The 23829-nt window shown below is 43.0% G+C and overlaps 1 long non-coding RNA gene across 1 annotated transcript; it reads right to left on the reverse strand.

Moving 5' to 3' along the window:
- Positions 1-1271: 1271 nt before the first annotated feature.
- On the reverse strand, positions 1272-8537 carry LOC108400420 (uncharacterized). The gene is made up of 2 exons (XR_012127771.1): positions 8307-8537; positions 1272-6091 (listed from the first exon to the last, which is right to left on the reverse strand). It is a non-coding gene; the product is annotated as an uncharacterized lncRNA (long non-coding RNA).
- Positions 8538-23829: the final 15292 nt, after the last annotated feature.

The following is a 23829-nucleotide window of genomic DNA, read 5'->3' on the forward strand; positions in this document are numbered from 1 at the left end:
TCAGATGACAAGCAGCTGAGATACCAAGATGTACAGTCATGCTCATAGCATCCTCTAAATCCTTGTACCCTGAACCAATATCATAATCAGGCTTATTTAGAAAATGTTTTGAACTATGCTATAAAGCATTATACATATGTGTCCATATCAGCACTCCCTGTATTTATATGTATGTTATAAATCGATTTATACATATCCAAACACAAATACGCAGTGTTTGTGTACTTACGTATAAATTTATAGGCACATGGTAATAGAGATAATTGTAAGTAGGGTGCAGTATGAATAATTTGCTTAAAATCTGCAAAATAACCAAAACTTTTTAACGTAATGTTGCCATTAGTGCTTCCGTTCTCCATGTGCATAGGACCACATCATACTTCTCAACTCTGTGCAGTACTGCATGGGTGGAAGACATATTTAAGATAATGAGCTTCCGGAAACAACTGAATCAAAGCCATCCTACTACACAGTGTCCTTTCTCTGGCTCCTTTCAAAGAAAAATGCAGACTGAAATTGGTCTCCTTATGTAAAGGTCTAGGAAGGGAAATTTTTTTTTCATCTTTTTGCACATTTTTATTATGCTCACCTTATCCCACTGTGATCCTTTACACTGGTGTCCAGAGCCCAGGCATTCCAGAAGAGAACTGGAATGTTGGAAGCCCAGTGTCTTGAAGGCCAATGGTGAGAAATCCAAGACCCCATAGCGAGGTGAGTGGCTCCTAGGAGCTCTGCACCTGAGTGAGGATGTAAGCCACAACCGTGTTAAATGCTGTCCTTTGCAAAGAGCCATGACAAAAAGGACCCCTGGTCAGAAAGACACTTTTCTTTTTGCAAATTGGACCTTCTATAACACCAGTAACATTAAATTCTGTATCTAACCACACAGAAGATTGCATACACACAACCCTCTCAATTCTCGTATTTGTGTTTTTCTCTCACGTATGGGCTTTTATTTCCAATGTTGAGCTCTGGTTTGGCCCTACATCGCTGTTACAGAATATCTCACCAGAGGAATGGCCAGTGACCCCACTTCTCAGATGGCTAAGTGAGAGTTAAAGCAGTTTCTTCCCAATGTGTAATTGTGGAATGAGGAGACTCCCAGGCTGTGAAAGCAGGTATTACTCTAAAGAATTAGTGGTGGGAGGGATTTGTAGTTAAGTAAGACAGCACATGAGGGGTATTTTCTTGTCAGGGCTGGAATGGATCACTGCTGCTCAAGTCCAAGGTTCTTGAATATTCTTAGCGTTTTGCATGTTTTCCCTTTTCCTTTTATTTATTTACTTTTGTATTTATTTATTTATTTATTTATTTATTTATTTATTTATTTATTTATTTATTTATTTATGCTCCATTCATCACAAACACAAAGCAAAGCAAAAAAATTTATATATATGTATATGTGTTGCAGGCAAAACACTGTGAACTTCACAACAGCAACCAAGCAACTATTTTGCCATCTTAACATACGTCTCAGGAGACGACATGGGAAAACATGGGGATGTCATTTTTTAAGTCTATGCATTCTAGGCCAGGTCCATGTTTGTTTTATTTATTTTGTCTGTGCATTACTAAAAATGATGCTGAGTGAAGGTTGGCTGATCCAACCTCCTGGAGCAAGCATAATAAACGCTGCTAATAGCCACATGTTTGAACTGGATAAAGAAATTAGAGAAAATGAAATGAAATGTAAAATGGCCTACATCTTGCAGCTTGTATATCTTACTATTGCTTTAAAAATGTATAAAACAACTGGACATGTTTTTAAATACAAGGTCTTTGAATTAAATGTGGATTTTAAATCTGTAATCCCCTGACAAATGACCAAATTATGGTGAAATATTGCTCCCTGCCTTCATTGATCATTACCTATCACTTACAGAACTGCCTAGAGATGTGGACTCTCTCTGCATTTGCTTCTGTACATGGAGAGATGTTTGTATATATCTGGGCTGTGCACACACACACACACACACACACACACACACACACAAACACCACACATATTTCACTGTCTCTCTGAGAATATATTGCCCCTTAAATTGTGACCTGGTATTTGAAACACTCTTCTCATTTGCTTTATTTTTTCTTTTTAATGTGACGTCTCTGTGCTGATACTTACTGGTTCTTGTTTTGCAATCTGTTTTGAGGTCCATTGCTTTACTAAGACCCACTGCATCTTGGCTGATTTCAAAGTGACACCAGAATATCAGTGTTAAAAAAAAAAAAAGTTTTATTTGTGAATCATGTGACCAGCTTCTCTCAACCTGACATGGAAAGTCTCTTGTATTACAGTGTATTTAATAAAAATGATGTCTTACAATAAATAACATCCCTCCAAAAGAGAGACTGGAAATGACATGATTGCTTTAAATATGTATCAAATTTTCATAAGGCATGGTGTGGTCCTTTTTCCATCTGTCTGTCTGTCTGTCACTGAAGATGCCTGCAGTGTTCACTGAAGGTAATGAGAGTAAGTGGCCTTTGGTACAAAGTCCCTGGTTGACACCTTCATAACCTGACCCTTTTCAACTTGTATCTCGAATAACTAGAACATCACTGTCCAACAGGACTTTCTGCACTTCTGTCTGCACACTGTCCGGTATGGCTAGTTGGCCCTTGAAATATGGCAGTGTGGCTGAAGAGCTGAATTTTGAATTTGATTTAACTTCAGTTGGTTTACATTTGAGTAGTGACATGATGGCTCATGGCTCCCGTGTTGGACAGCACACAGTGGGAAGATGAATCACCAAGATTTCAACAGATCAGACCTAAGAACTCTACCAAGAGAAATGCTGTGCATTGTGGCATCCTAGAGTTGGGGTAGCTTTGAGGATCATAATGACCTGAACTGAAAATGCCACACCCTCTTGGCCTCTCTCTTAACCAGTGCTTCCACCTAGAAGGGGAAGGAGGACAAGACACAGGTGGTATAGCCAGCGTCTCAGAGCCACCCACCCACACTTTTATTTCTCAGCATCTCATGGTTATGTTTCTCAAGGTCTGGCCTCTTCCCTGATGTCCTCTGAGAGGCACAGGAGACGTCTGGGCCACATTCCTGATGGAGGCTTCAGGACCATAAAGTTTTGCAGTAGACTGTTTCCAAATTCAACTCCTCAGGAACATTGCCTCATGAAAACACCCTTCCCACTGGTGCGGCTAAGTTTCCCTTGAGTTAAAAAAAAAAAAAACGGGTTAAAACTCAGCAAGGGAATTCAAAGCTGGGTAAAGGAGGGAAACAACTTGTCTGAAAGTCCAAAAAGAATCGTGTGTGACTCTATGGGATGGAAGGGTATATCCATGCAGAGAAAGTGGGTTAAAGGATGAAGGTTAAACCTTCACTGACACCCTGGGCAGCCAGAATCCATTAAAGAGCCAAACCTCTACCAGACTACATTTTAGATTCCTACTATTGGTACAGTCACAGTGGTATCAATTTAAATTCCAAACTGAAAGTTAAGCTTTCCAGCACTCTCACCTGCTCCTCTCTAGACCCTGTCCAGTTTTCTCTCAAGCATATTCCTTTCACTTAGCCATAGGGATACCTGCTTTCCTGGATGAGAACACACGTGAACTATTGTGATTAGTAACCACGTTAAAACAGGCATCCTCACTTTAGAAGAGACTGACTACTGAAACAAATGCTTACTGCATGTCAGGGTGTTACGTATTCCTGTGGCAGCTGCAACATAGTCCCACAAATGGAGAAGCTTAAAACAACAGAAATGGATTCTTTCCTGGTTCTGGAGGCCAGAAGTCTGAAAGTGAGGCATCAGTGAAGCCTCACTGCCCCTGGAGACTCTAAGGGTGCATCTGTTCCTTATCTGTTCCAGCTTCCGGTGGCTTCCAAGGTCCCTTGGCCCATGTCCACATCACACCATTCTCTGCCTCCTCCTCCTCTTTGTGAGACCTCTGCTCTGTGTGTCTGTTGTATAAGGATACATGGGGTTGCATTTAAGGTTAACCCGGAGAGTCCAGGATAAACCTTTCCTCTCAAGATCCTTACGTCTTTTGCCTTGTAAGGTCACGCGTACAGGTTCCAGGGATCACTACATGGGCACATCTTTTTGGATGCCACCAATCATCTCACTGCTGTATGTTAACTCAGCCACCTCTTACATCACACTGAAAGGAAGGTGCTATGATTATCTCCAATTTGCAGATGCGAAAACTGAGCACTGGGACTTAAGAAACTTACCAAAAAGTTAGGTCAAAGGAAATTGACCAGTAAATAAAGTGCTTACTATTTGCCGGGAAGGTAGTTACATAATCCTCAAAATCAGGGGTTACAGGCAATAGGTAGAAAGGCAAACACTTAGTTGGCACAGGGAAGCCCTGCCAGGCTGACCATGTGCTGTGGTGTTTAGGGTCTAAGCTCCAGGCCCTTGGTAGTGGTAGAAAGCAATTCAACAGCCCAGCCCTATAGGAATGAAGTTATCAGTGGGACCTAATGCCAAGATTCAAGATTCAAGGAGACTAGAGAGTTAGGAAGTGAAATCTGGGCAGTGATTTTAAAGTCAACTGCCACACAGACAGTACCAACCTCCCAAATCAACTGCCACACAGACAGCATCAACCTCCCTGTGGACAACTTACCCTTTTCCCCTATAGTAAATAGGGATTTGTGAATAGCAACCCCAGTGCAGGAAACGCCACTTTCTTCATTTCCTTTAAATCGGGTTATATGTGACTCAAGTTGTCATCCTTCAGGGGCAATTAAGGGTGCACTGATACCCAGGAAATATGAGAAAAGTTTCTAATTTCCTATCCATCACAATTCAGTGGATCTTCGTGCCACAGCTGAGAATCCCACGTCTAGGACAGATATCCTCAGACACACCACGGCCACGTCCAGAGCCCACCGCCTCCCTGGCCCTGATCCACTTGGCATTAGGACGATCTGCTCTCAAGGCTTTGCCTCCAAGACCTTCATTTGGCTTTTAGTTCCATTTGGCTCCTGTGGGTTTTTCTTTTCCTTTCTCCCTTTTTGTTATATTTTATCAATATAAATATGCGTGTTCAGAACCAAGTGGGAGGCTTTGTGCACCTGCTCAGTCTTCCAATTTTCCTGGAAATATCAAAGCTTTCTTTCCTAATATGAGATGAAGGTTCTCTTCACACAGTCTTATTTTTCTGGCAAGACGAATATTAAGAGCAGTTCTTCTTAGCTTTTGTTATTGATCAGAATCATTTGGAGCACTTTGAAAAATGTGGAAGCTTAAGCTGCTCCCTGAATTAGTTCTATCAGTCTGAGTGGGGCAAGACACAGGGTTGCTTTTTGTTTTGTTTTGTTTTTTGTTTCAAATTCTCTAGGTGTTTCTACTGTTCAAATAGGGTAGAGAAGTGTTGTTCCAGGAGATGATAAGGGTTGGTCCCAGAATTTCAACCGTCAGACAGAAATACCTGGTGTTGACCTAAAATTTCACTCAAAAAAGAGCATACAGTGAGCCAGACAGAGAAGGTCCTAGAACTTTAGGTCAAGAATGTTAGATGGAGCACTAGAGCGCTTTGAAAAGTAGATCATCAGTATCCCAGAGGTCAAGTAGTGAACTACATGTTCTCTCAGAAAAGAAGTTTCCTACAAAGCTTCATGAAAACCAGTTATGACCCAGTGCTTAAGGCAATCAATCAATCAATGAGTCCTGATCAGCTAAAACAAGGTTACCATGAATGAAGATAAATTGGCTAGGTTTAAATTTCAGGTGGATGACTGAGTTACCATGGCAGTTTCCCTTCAAAGAAAAATCCAAATCTTCAGAAGTAAGAGATTAAGGTCCCTCTACACTTGCTGGAATAGGCAATTATGCTGAATGAAAAAGCATAAAAATAATTCTGTAGCATCTTTAGGATGATGGCAATTTTTGGTCAATTCATCCTGACCAGGGGACTTTTCCACAGTGGACTTTCAAAAAGCTCTTTGCAAAGTTATTCAATACTGTCATAGTTGGTTCAGATACAGACCTTTCTGGAGACAAATCATGGCTGTAGCATAGGGGATGTATAGGGATTACAATGGCCCTCCTGGATCTTCTGTAGCATCTCAGATCCACAGAAGACAATCCTCTGCACATCTTTGCCAGGGGGTCCAGCCCTAGTGAGAGGGAATGTATTTGAACACCTCCTCCTGCCCTGCTCTCCACCCACCCACCTCTCTGGTCCGTTTGCATTTTACAGAGCTTCCATAGTAAGCACTTCCTCCTGGTCCGGCCATCTGCCTCCCATGGGCTCAGCTCTCCTGGGTGTGCACAGAATAACTCTTATTCATGATTTCTTGGCATCCCTTCATGACTCACTTGTGCTCTTCCTCCCCCATCCATCCCCCTACAGAAAACTCTAGAATGCATGCCAAATACTCAGAAGAAAGGGCAAGGAACCCAGCTCTGCCTGGTGCCCAGCCCCAAATTCCCTGATTCCTCTTTTTTTTACACCAGCTCATTCTCTCAAGCTAGTCTCCAAGCTTCAACTCATTCTTAGCACAAGGACAGCATAACTTTTTAAGGGATCCAATAGACTGAAGTGGAGAGAGTCTCCTCTTTTCCACAGTTCGGATCAGTTGTCAGTGGTGTCAAGACAACTTAGGGAGCTCCACAGCCCTTTTATCCAAGGGTGACTAAAATCTCCCCAGGTGCGGTTAAAAACAAGGAAAATGAGGGAATTCAGACCTTCCGTAGGACCGTGAGCTTTGCCATCTCTGATGAGAGAAAAAAAGGTGAGAGGCATTTCTCATTTGTCTGCTCACCCAAGGGTGGGGGTGTTTGCCATCCTAAAGATAGTCTGAATTTTATTTGTTTTTCCTAAGGAACATCTGCTTGTACAATGATTAGGCGCTGGCATTCATTAGCACAGGAAGTAAAGTGTCTGAGGTTTGTGTCACTGAGAGTGTTTGAGAACAAAATAAGACAGACACTCGTGGGAGTGATTTGAGAGCATTTTTCACATTGTGCAAAGGTTCAGCCTAAGAGAATGTCTAGTATTCGGGGGCGCGGTCGTTGAGAATTCAGTTATCTGTAGTAACTGGGAGTCACTCGCCCTGTGACTGTGGAGCAGGGTGGACAATGGAAAACACTGACCATGTGCATGTGCACATGAATGAATACCTGACGGGGGCCTGGTGGCAACACTACCTCAGCAAATGCTCTCTGAATAAATGAATAAATTTCTCAGACATGCAGTGAAAAAAATGCAAAGCATTCTGTGCACCCTTTCTACATTCCAAAGTGCATTTACATACATTGTGTCATTTTGCCTCTTAACATTCCTATGAGGATTGAAGCACACCGTCTTTTTTCCCCCCATTTTACAGATAAGGGTCTGGCCACAGTCTGTGAGCTAGGGAACTAGACAGCAAATTTACTAATTCTTGAAAGAATTTTAGAATACTCAGTCATCTGGCCAGTGACTTTAGGGAAAACTCCTGGATTCTTAGTTCTCATTTAGAAGATCAAGATATAGTGTCAATATATTCTGAATCTCTTGCTTCCTTCTAACCTCTTCCCCCAGTTAAAAAAAGAGAAAAAAAGCTGATGCTATTAAGAACTGGATTTTTGAGCATGTTAGATTTTGTATGAAGAGTGTGACACAAAGGAAAATAATAGAAGCCAAAAGTCAGTTATTCCACTTCCATATCTGCTCTTCAAGACATGCAGCAATGGTAATTGAACAGATATTGAAAAAAAAATGCAAATTGCAGGAATCAACCAGCTTTTCCTCATTAATTAAAGGAGAGAATTGAAAACCTCTGCAAAGAATTGAGATGTCACATTGTCCCTTGGCTGTGAAGAGAAGGTGGGACTAGAGGTACATGCCCATAAAACTGTAGATTTGGAGAGTAATTTAGGGATGTACTAGCTCCTTCCTGTCGGGTCACAGATGAAGAAACTGAGGTGCAGAAGGGTCATGAATAGTCGTGTAGCTGTTGGGAGCACTACTGAATCTCATCCCTGGGTTTCCTAACTCCCAGAGACCCTACAGCAAGAGTCTTAATGTTATATTTCTTTGTTCTCCCTGCAGCTGAAGCTGGGGTTCTTATGCAGTGGCCTGTGTGCAGGCGTGTGGGGCTGTATGTCCCCTGCATGCCCTATTTTCTCCCTTCACCCCCTTCCCCACAAAATGGGGTTCAACACCTGTAACTGAACACTATAAAGTTTGTGCATGTACATTTTAAATAGCTACAAATTAAAATTAAAGTATTTCTGTTGCTGTGACTCAATAGTTAGAATGAAAAGCCAAACAGAATGTCTCTCTAAATTTCAGTTGCCCCACCAATTTCCAGCCTCTACTTAGGAGATCAGTCCCAAATAACAAACCTGAGGGTGAGAAAGAATGCGGGAAAGCTGGTAACAGCTCTCCATTTCTGTCCCCCACGTGGGTCCTTCTTTCCCCCAGCCAGCTTCAGTTTTGGCTCCTGGAACCCGCTGCCCTCTGGGGACACAGTCCGCCCCCCATCATCTTCTTGACTGGCTCCACATCTCTCTCATGTCTTTTTAAAGAGATATTTTGGGAAGCAGCGCACGCACATCCAGAGACCAATTACTCAATCTCCCAGCAAGTATGGAGATGATGGAAGTGTAGCCCTTCTGTCTCCTAGCAACAGCGTGGAGGGAGGCCGGGGGAGGAGCTGGTTGCCCAGCACCACCCTGCGTAGAAGGCATTTGCGCATTTCGCTTTTGTTGTCTTTGATGGCCATTTCTAAAACGGGCTCTGTATTCTTGGGGGGATTTTAGGCACTTAAGTTATTCTTTTAAAAGATCTCTGCTGACATCCACAGGTCCTATAATTAACATTTCATGCCTTCACACACCGGAAGTGTTCCATCACCCCTAAAAATACAGAGTCCCATCTTGGTCTTCCTCTTCCAAGTTTATTGGGAATGTGTCCAGGGCCCTACTTCCTCCTTGGCCTCTCCTGCCTTTACACGTATTCACCCCAGGTGTAGACATTCAAACACTCTTTTCTCCCTCCCTTCCTTCCTTCTTTTTTTCTTCTTCTAATTTTTTTTCCAAATTGTGAACTCGGCCTTCTAGGAAAGTCAAATGATTACAGTCACTGGGCATCTTAGTTTGCTAATTTAACCTAAAAATATGCTAGTTAAAACAGATTTCCATACCTGCTGTTCCAGGGCCTCCTTAATCTCCAACTCTGCCCCTCAGCAAATGTGTCAGTGAGGCAGGAAATACTTGACAAATTGGAGGAAGAATTGATAAAATGAGGGAGGAAAAGTATGAGCCAGGCCTGATAGCTGGCTTCCCTAACTGGAAATACCTAGGATCTCAGGAGAGAAGGCTGTTGAGTGGGAAGGCAGTCGTTTCTGTTGTTTATGGGAGAGGGATATTTGGGGTAAAAGAAATAGAAGCAGGATCAAAGGGAGTTGTGGGATTTCCATTATCAATCAGAGAAAACTGAAAAGGTGAGAGAGGTGAGGAGATCTGGGTCTGCTCTAAAACCAGGCCCACATCTGTTATTTCTGACCCAGGGGCCCCTCAACTTTGGAAATTCTTGAGAGCGTCAAACCTCCTGACTGAGGCTTGGGAACAAGGCAGGGTCAATGGGAATGCCAATGACAGAAATGTTTTGGGGGTTGGGGAGGGGAGACTGCAAGGATGGGGAGGTGGGATGGTGATGCATTTTTGCAGGCACATTGACTGAAAGAACAGGCAGGTCACCAAAGCCCACCCTTCCATGCTAAGTTTCTAGCTACCTCTCAGATATAGGGTGTAGGAAATGATGGCTCTGATGAGAAGAGGCGATTCTTAGATAATCTCAAAATTCTATTTTAGCCAAGAGGCTGTTTCTTTAATAAGCAAGGAAATCCCTCCATTTTCCCTCCTCAGACTGTGCTCTGGTTCACTATTCCTTGGGTCAGGACATCCATACAGATGACACCTTTTCCATCAGCCCCCCTCTGAGGCTATGGCCAACCATAAAGCCTTGTCAAGCTGTCCATTTTCAGTCCTTTGGAGCAGGCTCCTGAGAGGTGGTGATCATCTTGCTTCTAGATGGAATTCAAGCCTGAACAATGTAGCTCATGAAGCCATGAAAATTGGCTAAAACACTGGTGGAAAAGGAGAAGAAAGAATTCTCACTGTGACTCTGAATCTCAGGACCAGTTCTATGGAGGGGCCCCTAGCCTCCCATGAACACATGAGCTCCTTGACACCTCTAGACCCAAATCAGGGGCTACACCAAGTCTGGGCTGAGAGGAGGGGAGGGTGTGGGGGAAGAGGAAGAACCCAGAGCAGGATCTGGTCGCTGCTGGTGTTCCTCCATTAACTCTTCAGAAGTGATAAATTGGAAAGTGACTGGACTGATGTTTCTAAGCAAAATTCAATGGAAAATCCCACTGGGAAAGATTTGCTCTTGTGGGCTTTCTTCTGGTGCCTTCAGTCCCTGGTGAGGTGGACTACAGACAGCATAGCTTAGGTGCCCACTCCCTGCAGGAACCAGGAATCTGTTAGTTCTACCAGAAAAGGTGAATCAGGATTCTTCTTTGCCTTCCCTTTGCACCAGCTTCAGGAGGGACATGGAGGTTAGAGCTCCCAGGCCCCCCAAGCCCATCCAAGTGAATAGGTGGAAAACAGAACCCCAGTTTTGGAGAGCCCACAGCTAGTCAAGGGCAAAGCCAGGGCCACATCTCAGGTTTGTGGACTCAAGGCTAGTCCTCTAGAACCAACCTAGCTCTCTGAAGACTGAACACCAGCTTCTACTAACTGCCTGAAACTGTGAGCCTGACCCAAAGACCAATGTGGAACAAAATGCAAAGCCACGTACATTGACAGGGAAGCTAAAAGACTGTAAAAAGAGATTTTCTTCCACCATTTTGCTCAGGACCAATTCAGGGTCCAGTAAATCCTAGGCACTGCCTCTCAGGACTTCTCATTTTTATCAACAAATACACCCAGAAGCAAAGCATGATCCCCCAGGTTATTATTTCTGAGCCTGCTGATGTTGATTCTTTATTTCATCACTTATCTGAAGTTCTGCATGTTCAAGCTTTGCTCTGACACAGGCCTTTGTCAGGAGCCCAGTTACCATGGCAGTGCCTCCAAAATAGAACAAGCCCAACACACATCAATGATGGTGCGATAAATAGAATAAGTACTACTTACAATACATTATTCGGTTTCTACTGGGTAGTAATTTGTGCAGAGAGTTGAAAATAACCACAACTTCCCCCTTCATTTAATTAAAGGAAAACAATTCCACAAATCGGAAATGCACAGTATTTATATCAGAGTGGAACTCAAGTGGCTGTGTGATTAAGAGGCCAGGATCATGGTTGAATTTGTTAGAGAAAATTTAATACATTAAAGTTAAGGTCAGCCAGAGAATCTCTCTCAAGTACTCTCCCCTAAAACCCAACTTATAGATTGGTTTAGTTAGAGGCACCAGCCACATGCAAACAAAGAATGGCACCAAAGAAATATGTTTTTTTCCTCAGCTGTAGCATGAGCATTTCTGTTTTCCCATGGCCCTCCTGGTTTGCTCCTGTTTTCCCATGACACTCTCAAGTGTCACGCTTCAGATAAAAAATTATATAGGCCCCCTTATTATAGGTAACCACAGAGTTTAGTTTCTAAAGTTCGCTGTGAGAAAGATGATGCCCATCTTCATGGTAGATATTTCAGTGAATATTGCAAGCTTGGGCTGCTTCTAGGTAAACGTGTGTCTCAGGGCCTCCAGTCTCTCATGCTGTCCCTGGATGGCTCTCCATCTTAGGGTAAACAGCTTGACAAATAGGAGAATGCACTGCCTTTGGGAGCAGACAGGCCTGGGTCCCAGAACCAACTTTGCCTCTTACACTTGGTTTTATAGATGTATGAGTGTGGGGATACCACTCTGTACAGCAGTTGGGTTGCTGGAAAACTGAATGGCATATGGCAAGCACGATGTCTGGTCTATGGTAGGAAATGATTGTTAGTGTCCTTTCCTTTTTTCCTACAATAGCTGTAGCTTAGCCTGGTAGATTTCCCAGGCATGGCTTTGGAGCCAATTGAACGTAGAAGGGATAGAACTCTGGGAAAGTTAATTAGCCTTTGAGGCTTCCTGCCCTAGTGGCTACTTAAAAGTAGCCACCATGCAAAACTTCTCACAGGGTGTAGTGGGGAGTAACCAAGAAGACGGGTCCAAGTCACTGGGCATAGATCCTGACACTTAGCAGACCCTTGTCACAGGTTAGGTTTCCTGAGAAGCAGGTGTTGGGATGGAGATCAGCATGTAAGATGCTTATTAAGGAGTGCCCTTGGGATGAATATCTGTGGGGGAGAAGAAAAGGAAGCAGGATTGGGTGCATAAAAGGGGTCCAGTATAGTCAACTTGACACCAAGTGGCCATTTTGCTTCCTTGAAAAATGGTGCCACACCAAGGGCTCGTTATTGGCCCCTGTAATGGACAGGTTGGACATTCAGGAGTGGAGAAAGCAGGATCAGCCTTGGTAAGTCGGAGAGCACGCTGATGGCCATGGGTGGCCTTCCTTCCTAACACTGTGCCCTTTGTGCCTTTACTGGGATGGTTGCTGTCAGGGACTGGCTGAGATGAATGGACCAAAGCATTGTGTCCTTTGCTAATTTAGTGCCTCTTTCAGGGGTGAATACTCTCTGAAGGACATTAACATCTGCCACATACCAAGTTTCAGCCTCTTGGCTTCAAATCCATTCTTTAAATAAACTTCTTTTAGAGCAGTTTTAGATTTACAGAAAAACTGTGAAGATAGCACAGAGAATCCCTGTCTATCCCTCACCATTACTGTGTTACTAACATCCTACGTTTATATAGTGCATTTGTCACAATTAATGAACCAGTATGGATATATTATGATTAATGTCCATTCTTAATTTTTCCCTAATGTCCTTTTCTATGCCAGGATCTCATCTAAAACCCTAAATTACACCTGGTAGGCATGTATTCTTAGACTTTTCTTAGTTGTGACAGTTTCTTAGATGTTCTTAATTTTTGGTGGTTTTGACAGCTTTGAGGTCAGTTATCATATAGAACATTCCTCAGCTGGGATTTGCCTGAGGTCTTTATCATGGAGTCATGTGATATTGACAGGAAGACCACAGAGCTATCGGCTGAACTCATCACATCACTTAAAGATCCATCAGCATGACCTTGGTTGATGCGAACTCTGATCACCTGACTTGAGATAACACTTGTCATGTTCCCCACTGTAAAAGTACTCTTTTTTCCTTCTTTCTTCATGCTCTGCCACCTGAAAGTTGGAGAGTAGCTACATAAACTATTCAGAATTCTTCAGCATGAGTTATTTGTCTATTCTCCCCCACTTGTTAATTTATTCAATTCCTTATATCAGTATGGACTCATAGATATTTATTTTATTATTTTGGGTAATAATCCAATCCTACATTATTTTTTTTTGTTGCTCAAATCATTCCAGCTCTGGTGATTTGGAACCCTGTTATTTGGCTTCTAGATCTTTTTGACATACCTCCATTATTGTGGAGATTTTTGTTTTGTTTTTATTTTTGAGCACTTTCTTACTTTCAGTCACTATAGATACCCCAGGCTCATTTTGTGTATTTCCTGCCCTAGTCCTAGAATCAGGCATCTCTCCAAGAAGCCCTGGTTCCCTTTATTAGAAAATAGATTTAGAAACCAAGATCTGAGTTCTACATATACTGGTTTCAATTAGAGTGTCATTACTTCTAGACTTTTCCTTTCAGCTAACGGAGCAGGGAGATAAGTGTGTATATACTAGCCAGTGTATACATTGTGTATCTATAAATATTTCTATATGTAACCATGTATATCTATATTGAACCAAACATGGGTTCATACTGATGTCTCCAACTTTAATCTGTTACCACATGGAACATTCTAACCTCCTCCCCTTGCTTGTCTGTAACCCCCAATTCCAACAGTGTGACACAGGGCTTCCACCATCTCCTCAATTTTTCAATCCAAGTATACTCATTTGGTGGTTTCAAAATCATTCACCCATACCCTCACTGGAAAAACAACCAGCTAGAGCACAATGCTGACATGAAGTTACTTTTACCTTTAGTCTTACAGACTCCATTCACTTCTGAAGTGATTTAGGTCAGCAGTTCAGTCTCTAACGCCATTCTTAATCATGCATTATGATACTGGAGCAGGACCCCATAAACATTTTCTTTTTGCCACCTGGTGTGAGAGCAACTTTTGTTATTAGAAGGCACTACAGGGATACAAAAAGAGGAAAAGGCTTCTTTTTGTGGTTCTGTGTGTTCTTCCCTGACAGTGCAGCGGCTGGCAGCATGCAGGGCATCCAGTGACACTTTGCCGGCAAGTTCTGCCAGCAAGGCTCACTTCATGGGCGTGTAACCCACTTCATTCTCTCAAGGGGCCATATGCTTGTTTTAATGCTTTGTTGATAAACCATCTTGAAATTCTGGCTCATTTTATCTTTGGACGTATGCCTTATCAGTGAAGACCAACAGGAGCGTGTACCTATGCAGGTCAGTGTACACCTTGGTGAGCTGGGTCCACACGTGCAGCAGGCAGTGTTCAGCATGCACAACAATGATAAGGAGAAATTCTGAAATGTCCTAAATTAAGTGATATAAGAAACAGAGGATGAGGGAGAGAGACAAGGGAAGGTCATCAGTCAATAGCTGTGGGACAGAGCTAATCAAAAACTCCACATTCTTGGATGAAGTCATTTCAATAAGCATCTGCAAGGTCCCCAGGGCCACTGCATCCCCCTTGCACATGACCAGTGTCTGACCATCAACACCCAACCCACTGCCTTTTCTTTGGACTAACCACCCATCCTCAGACTTTCCCTGCTTCACATCAACCCACCTTGTTTATTTGTAGCCAATGGGAATTTAAAGAACTTTCTTTCCTTGAGATCTTCATAAATGTGCCCTGTTTCTTGAGTCTTGTAGACAAGTTGTGTCTGTGAACTGGCCTTGCTGCTGGTGAAGCAGAAACTTCCTGTCCCAGGACTCAGTCCTTTTTCTGGCTGCATCTATACAGGCTCAATAAGCCCTTTTATTTCAGAGCTCTATTGGTCTCTAGAGTTTTTGATTGGTCACCAGCAGCTGGCCTGGCTACCTGCATGAGACACAAGCACACTTGGGACAGGTCAGCGCCCTGAAGCCGCCAAGGGGTGGCCCACGCTGGGCTGGTGGTATGGTGGCAACCACAAAGTTGGAAGAAAGGAGAGAAAACCTCAAGAGTTCAATTGTGGGACATGTGGTGAGAAGAAAGTGTCCCATCCACCCTAGAGCCTCTCCTACAGCATGTGCACTAATATTAACTCTCCAGCCTGAGCACCCATATGGAACTGCCTGTGCTCAGTCAGTAGACATTTCAGTAAATTATAACAAAATAAAAGAGGATACTGTGATTTATAATTTATATATATATATATTTGGTTTTCATTCCGATTTCTGGCACAGAGTACCTAAAACTCTTGGTATTTCCTAAGTGTTGAAAACTATAAAGGTGACTTTTGTTACATTAATGAGGTGACCTTAGGAAACACCCAGGGTACCAAGCCAGTGATGAGAAGGTTGGACTTTCAGCCCCACCCCTAGATCTCCAAGGAGCTGGAGGGTGACTCAGTCACCAATGGCCAATGATTTAATCAATCAATCATACCTATGCAATGGAGTCTCCATAGAAACACAAGGAGGGTGTTGGCAGGTGTTCAGTTTCCTAGTCGGTGAACATGTGGAGGTTGGGGGAGAATGGAGAACTTGGGAGGCCATGGAAGCTCCACTCTCTTTCCCCATACCTTGTCTTATGCATCTTTTCAATCTGGCTGTTGCTAAGTTACCTCCTTTTACAATAAATCAGTGATGTTTCCCTGAGTTTGTGACCCGCACTAGCAAACTGATCCAACCCAAGGAAGGAAAGAGGGTCATGGGAACCTCTGATCTATAGCCAGTCAATCAGAAGCATGGGTGATGGGTGATGTCCTGAACTTGCAGCTGCATGTCTGAAGTTTGAACTGGTTGGGGGGCAGGGAGCAGTCTTGTAGAACTGAGACTTTAGCCTGTGGAATGTGACACTATCTCCAGATAGCATCAGAATTTAGTTGAATTGTGTGATATACAGCTGGTGTCTGATAATTGCTTGGATGTAGGGGGAAAATTCACCCTCCCACACACACACGCTAACACTGGGACAAGAAATCCTTAGAAAGCACACACATGCTTGCAATAAAGCATATCATGGAGTTACTAGAATTCTTCAAGGAACTTAAAATCTCTGGTTTTGAAACTTGCTGCAGATTGGAAAGCAAATTTAGAAATCAAATTTTAAAATGACTGGCATCCAATTGTTGCAGGTAAGAGCAGGAATCCCTAGCCCTTGGGCCTTCACTGCAGGGTAGCATTCTTGGCTAACATGCACGATGGAAATCAAACTCAAGCCAGGTACAGCGTGAGGCAGATTTATTGAGAGGTAGAAGGTATAGATTATATAGTAAGGTAAAGCAGATGACTCCATAGGCAGAGCAGCCCCTCCCTGGTGGTCTTTTCAATTTTTTATTGGAAATGCAATGTGCATGCAAGGTAGGAGGCCAGACAGTCATGACTTTGCTGTGGGGATTCTTAAAGAGGGCCTGCTTTTCCTTATTTGGTCTCTTCCAGGGGTTGTCATGACAAATGTCAACTGTCATCACACTGATGGGAGGGATTTTTACTAGGTAAATGAGATTTTAATGAAGTTAGAGGTCTCTTCCTGGTCAAATTGGATACTACCTTGGTTTGATCTGGTTCCAGCTGGTTCCTACAGCCCATTGTTCATCAGTCCCAGGCCAGTCTGCCCATTGCTGCCCTATAGGGCCAGCCAGGCTAGCTCAGGCCCTGTGTCTGCTTCACCCTGCTGTTTTCCTTTCCTACCTCTCAATGGGAAGGAAGAGACATTTCGTATGAACTTTCCAATGAGTCAATTAGTACTAACAAGAAAGACAATTTTAAAATTAATGTTTTGTTGTCATTGAAGATAAAACAGTATACTATATAACAGGCATTGTGAATTATATACAAACCATGAAGTCACACGTTACAGGAAATGTCGGAGGAAACATTAAAATACCATTGTATAAATTTATGTTTAAACTCAGACTTAAATAAAAATGATTTGTATAAAGAGTTTAATCTTTTTAGGAAAAGATTTAGAAGCACACTCTAAAAATACTAAAATATTATTTTGAAATAATTTTTTTATCAGAAAATTGTCCCAATGTTATATTAGCCTGTAATTTACTGTTAACAACTCCAGTAATGGTTGCATGTACAGAAAGATCCTTCTTAAAATCAGAAATTATTTTTGATCTTATGTTTGCGAAGAGCAACTGACGTTGATTCCAATTATGTCATTGAAAATGAAGTTGCTGAGTTTTGTTGAATTTGCAAAAAAATGAGCCATAAAAATCACATGATTAATCAAGATATATTAGTAAAGCATTCTTATTTATTGTATTATGTAAAAATTATGACACCTAAAATATTAATAAACTCTACATGGCCTCTCTTCCAAGCCACTCAGTGCCTATGGCCCAGATAGTAGTGCTGTTTCCACTATGTCCCAGGCCTGCGGCAAAGTGCTTTCTTGCTACAGACACTTGAAGCTGGCAGCCTTTCAGATCACCCAGTGTGGGAGATAGACCCCCACGTTCATACTCTGTATAATCTCTTCCCCTTGAGTGTGGGCAGGACCTTTGAGTTCCTTTTAGCCAATAGATTATGGCAAATGTGATGGGATGTCACTTCTTATCATCCATCCTTGACATTCTTAATGGTCCAAGTTCAGTAATATTTTTGTTAGCCACCATGAACATGCTGTGTTCCATTAATCACCTCCATAACTCTCTGCAGTTAAGGCCCTGCTGCGCTTCCAACCTTGCCACTCAATATTATAATTATTTTCCTCTGGCTTCTGATGATTAAGCATGGCCACTTGGCCTCTGTTGTTTTAAGGCCCTATCATCCCATCACTATCAGTGGGCTTAATTCTGTAACAGCCTCTCCCTATCAGTACCGGCCCACGGAGGAGAGCCAGCACTGTTGCTGGTGCCCCTCTCTGGCATGTGGGTTGGGAATTTATCCTTCTTTGGAGTTGGGCCATTCTGGAGAATAAGCTCGGGGCCTGGTTTTCAGATGTCTCTGTCCTTCCCCTGAGGACGATGTACAAATCAATCTCTTTGTAAAATGCTGAAGTGGTCCTGTGGCTTTTCCGCTAAGCTTCCCTTTGGAAATGAAGGCGGTCAGCTTTTCCTTATCTTTTTCTAGAGCTTTAACTTAGCAATAGCCACCAAGTTATATTTTCTTATAGTTAATATTTCCCCAAAATTTCTCAAAGTCCTCGTATATCTCCCCCCAGTTTGTCATCAGTGAAATTTTAGGAATTTTCTAGCTTTTTTGTGCAAGGAATTATGTGAACTTGACCTCTTCCGACCATTAGTGATGGGTCTTCATTTTTAGTAAGATAGAGAATGATCCAGCTTCAAAGCCCATCTGATCCCCTACTCTCCTAGGCCATTCCTGATATCTGCTGTCATGGAGATTAGCATGAAGGAAAGCTATCAGCGTCTGTTCCTGGGGTCAACACCTGGGGAAGGAGGTATGAAGAAGAAATATTGGCAAAGGGAGAAATCAAGCTACCTGCCAGCCCAACGAGAACCTCGGCCAACCCCACAGAGGCCCTAAAACTAGAATGACGCATCCAAGCTGGCCTGAGACAGCAGGCTTTTGTTTTCCCACATTGATCATACGCGAAAGGGAGGCACCGCAGGAGGAGGTGTGACTCTGGGCGCAGAGGTCACTGCGGGTGGAGGACCTGAAAGTCCTCCTGGCTGAAGGCTGTCTGCTGGAAGTGCTCCTAGCAGCTGGGGTAAGAACGCTTTCACTCAAGGGGCACTGAGGCATGTGTCATGGTACCCAGCATAGTAATTAATGCATTTAATTTCTTTCCTTCTTCCTTTATATGTAAAAATCAGATATAGTATGAGAGAGACATGCAACTCCTGTTTGACACACCAGACTATTCTGACCATCTAGGAAAACAGACCATTACCCTGAAAAGCTGCAGAGCTCTGGAGCTACCCCGTGTATGGGTAAACTAGGTTTCCTCTTCTAGTTTTGAGTGGCCCAGAGAAGCTTTATACCTTAAAATCTCCACGAACTGCAGTCTTAATTCCTTTCCATTGCCCTCCCTTCCTGCACTTTAAGGAGAAATGTGGGTAATTATAAAAGCTCCCACCCAAATTCCATATGCTAAAGGCTCTTCAGGTAAGGAAGCTTAAGATCAAAATTAACAGCTAATGAGGGTTCTTAAAATCTGTTTTAAAAGCATCCTTGTGACAATCCAAAGGGATATGACAATTAAGGTGTCCCCCAGCTCCAGGTGGGGGGTGGATGGTGGATGGGGGGTGGGATTTTTCCCTGAACCTGTGTAGCCAGATGATGGTCCACAGAGTCTCGACTCTGAGGTGTCCCCTCTGCGTGCATGTTTACATGCAGAGTTACTGCAGCACCAGCTAGTTACAGATCATTTCTTACTTAATGGCCTATACCTACGGTGTCCCGTGAAGCTGTGGACACTGTACGTCTGCACAGGAGATGGGGAGACACTGAGAAGGAATGATTTTCCTGTAGCTCACTTGTGCTGAAAAGATTTGCCCTAGTTCCCATGAGTCGGTGTGCTGGCTTTGTGTGTCCTGCTCAGATTTGATAAAGGTTATTTCTTTTAATTAGGCAGTTAGGTTTCCATGATAGGGAGTTGAGGGGCAAGAATAGAGATTTAGGATGCTGGCAAGCTTCTGGTTTGAATTTCAGCTCCTGGTCTAAAATTCTATGATTCAGGGCAGCTTCCCAAGCCTCTGACAGACAGAGCCCTGATCTTAGAGAGACGGAGCACCCCAAGAATTTGATTCTCTCTTCACCCATCCCCCCAGAGTAGGGAGGTGTGAAAACCACCTGTCACTCTGAGGAGTCAGAGCTAAGAGCCAGGACTGCAGGACAGATGAGGAGAAGCAGGTGAGCTGAGGAGAGTGGGAGGGATAAGAAGGTTATATCCCTTTTCCCATTGCCCCCTTTTAAAAGTTCAACCTTTTAACACTTAAACTTTTCCCAGGACTTTTATTCCCATGGCTAGCTCTTTACTTATTATTATAGTTTACTCACAGATCCAGTCAATGAATATTGTGGCTGCTGAAGGTCCACCAGATGGTCTGACAACTTCATTTGCTCTCTCCTTAGGAAAACAGTTGAAAGAAATCCTAGCTACTCATTCTCCTGTAGGCAGGGGTATTCAGGGATCACTTCTGAAAATGAGAAGATAAACATGCTTATTGTGTGTCTGGAAGCCCTGGGGAGTCCGGAGACGCTTTCTTCTCCACCATTCTATTCGAGAATATAAGGAATTCATTGTACACCTTGCTGAGAGAAAAAAGCACATTGTGCATTCCAAATATCAAGATCTTGCCTTTAGGATTAGCATATATGGTTGACACAGAGAAAATAATTTCAAGATGTTGTGAAAAAGAAAAAACCTTAAGGCTCCAGCTCTTTAGAACTCAGTATTATTCAGCACCTGCATAGTTTCATATATCTGTGGGGTAGGATTATCTATTATTTCTCAGAGACCATAACCCAGACATCCATAATCAAACATGAGTTCTCCCAAAAGATACAGAAAGAAAGCAGAGGAGAAGACGTAAGAACTCTTCCCAAGAGTTTCAAAATATTTCCAGATATGAGAGTTTTAAAGAACAATGTCCTCCTTGGGGATTTCCAGGCTTCTCGGTCGGAAAGGCAGGCACACTGCTTTGCATTTCCCACTCACACTAGGTTCTGGTGTGAGTCAAGCACACAGACTGGCTTTCCCTGTCTACACAGGGGTATTCAGACACCCTGGGCGGGGGAAGGACCAAATAGGAGCCCGGAAGGGGCATTTGCAGTCACACCTGGGTTCTGATTCATTCCTGACTCTTAGTTATGTGCTCTTTCTGAGCCTGTTTCCTCTTGTGTAAGGTGGAGTTGGCAGTGTCTACTTCAAGTGTCTATCGCAATAATTAAACTAAAGGTACACTCCTTGCACAAAAGGGACATTGAATAAATTCATACATGGTTTGCTCCAGGAGGGCAGAATTCTTGATTTCCACCCCCTTCCCAGGGCCAGGTATGTAGTAGGTGCTGAAGAATAATAGTGGAATAAATGAATCACATTAATTATCTTCCATGACTCAATTACTGTCACCCTATAAACCCTTTCACCCCCTGTGCAGAGAGGGCTACATCGTCATATTAGGAGAACATAGCAGAGCCTCACTGTCTGGGTTCACACATGCTAATATCCTGCTGGAGGGAATGTAGGTGACACAACCACTTTAAAGGATGATTTAGAAAAGTAGGGCACTGAAGTTGAACATATGTGCACCTTGAGACCAGCAATTCCATCCCCAGTATATACCCCTGAGAATATAGCTTTGTATGCAAGGCTACATAAACTAAACTGTTGTTATTTATAATAGCAAACAATGGAAAACAACCTAAATGCTGAGCTGCTGGAAGATTGATTCCTATATTCTGTATATTCTTAATAAGATATTTTACAACAAAGAAAATTTATCATATAGAACTATAGATGCCAGCATCTATGACTCTTCTATACATAATTTTGAACAAAAAATTACCATTTGCAAAAGAATATGCATAGAGTAGACCACGGTTATATGCACCTAATTTAAAAGATGCATAACAATACTATATATTGCTTAGGGGTACAAACATATATAATTAAAATATAAAGAAATGCAAGGAATAATAAGCACTGTATTTGGAAATGCCCTTCCCTCTGAGTGGGGGAAAGAGGTTGAAATCAGAGAAGGTAGTACAGAGGCATTTGACACAGGGGTAGTACTGGCGATTTTTGGTATCTTAGAAAGGCTGGTGGGAACAAAGGTATTAAGGTAATAAATATGTGTATTATTTTCATATATCCTAACAATGAAAACATATGTTTAAAAAGAGTCTTATCACATAGGAGCTGGAAGAATCCTACTGCACTAGCCGTATCTTTCCCTTCTAACGATTAGCAAATTTAGGCCCAGAGAAGTGAAGTACTTTGCCTAAGGGTGCACAGTCAGAAAGTGGCAGAGCTGGGATGGGAATCCAGATATGCAAGGTCCTGTGCCAAAAGGTTTACAACTGTTCTTTTTAATTGCATTTAGTCCGGTTCCTTTTTCCTTCTTTTAGGGAGGAAACTGAATATAATGTTGAGCAGGGCCATTGCCAGAAGTTTTAGATGCATCATAGGCGAGCCAAGCATAGAAGGTACGGAGAAAGGGCCCAGAGCTGGGTGGGCAGGACGTTCTTGAAGATGCCATTTCTCAAAGGCTCTGCTTTTCCTGGCTTAGGAAGACTATGGGAATTCATAGGGATGGTCATCTGGACTTGCTCGCGTTTTTACTCCCAGTCCCCAGAAAACTAGAACCAAAGGTGTCAAATCTGGGTTTCACTATCAAGACACTCAGACTTGCAGGGGATTTTAAAGGTTTCCTGTCCTCAACTCTTACGGTAGGAGAACACAGAAAGACTTCAGGATTCCGTGGAGAGAGCAGCATTACGGCCACAAACTGATGAATCAGCTTCAGTGTGTGCTCTTCATGTATACAAAATAAGACAACAACAGCATGCTAAGTAAAGGTACTATCAATGCCACTCTGTGATCTTCCATCAACGCCCATGTACACCACACGGTGAGGTCCCACCACATGCTTTTAACTTCTCGTTCTCATTAAGTTTCAAAGCAGATCTGGAAACTTCAGTTTGCCTTGTTACTGATAAGCTCCTAGGGGCATTAGTGTCTGCTCCTCCTTTCTATGGTCTGACACCTTCCTGGTTTTTTAACCTGAAGTTTTGAATGCATGTCTTCCTGTCCCATGTGTCCCTAGAGATGCAGAGTAACTTGACTCCATGATGGAAAAAGTTGGGGGTTTCCTTATTGACCAATCCTCCCCTCTGCCTTGGGGACCTCTCAGCCACCTTCCCTGATGCATGAGTTACGTAGCTGTTGCTCTGCGATGGCAGCAAGCTGTTGCCACACCTCAGAACCAGGCACCAGCTCCCTCATGAGCATTCGTCCAATGGCCAAGACACCGCTGACCTCATCCCCCTTGTCTGGTCTCACACTCTTTTGTCAACAAATCCCTACATTGGTCTTTTGTCTTCTCATTTTCCATTTTCCCCTTTCATAAGTATCCCCAAGTGGTGTTTCTTCAGAAAATTTCTCTAGAAGAGATACATGTCTAATAGAATTTTGCTCCCGAAAATTTCATGGCTAAGGTATGGTTGTTGGGTCTACTCAGCAGCCCACAGACTGCTCTGCCAACCTGCCGCAGTGTTCCCTCACCTTCAAGGGCCACCCCATGCCTGACCTGATGAAGCTGTAGGTGGGGGAAGGTTGGAAGTTGTTTCTTTTTTTTTGCCTTAGGTAAAATTCATACCTTTCCATTCTCTTGGCATTTCTGGTTTTGTTTTGTTTAGGCCAAGGCCTCATGCCAATTGTGCCATGTTTCTGTGCCAAGTCGAGGGTAGGAGGTTGATATGCCTTGCTTCCCTTTATCAATTTGTATAGGTTCTTGAATGATTTCCACCAAGACCCTGCATCGGGAGGGCCCACTGGGGGCAAACTTCTTGCCACCTCAGCCTGCCTGCTCTCCTAGTCCTCAGTTCGTGTCCATTTCAGTCCTCGGAGAGCTACGCTGGTGAAGGGTGATGGGCATTTTGTGCAGTTTTTTTTTTTTTTTTGAGGGAGGTCCAAGACTGAGTTAGCCTAATGATGAAACAAACAGTATTTTTCCAGCTTTGCTCCCAC

This window comes from Manis javanica, chromosome 2 (genome assembly GCF_040802235.1).
Source record: "Manis javanica isolate MJ-LG chromosome 2, MJ_LKY, whole genome shotgun sequence".
Classification (NCBI taxonomy): Eukaryota; Metazoa; Chordata; class Mammalia; order Pholidota; family Manidae; genus Manis; species Manis javanica.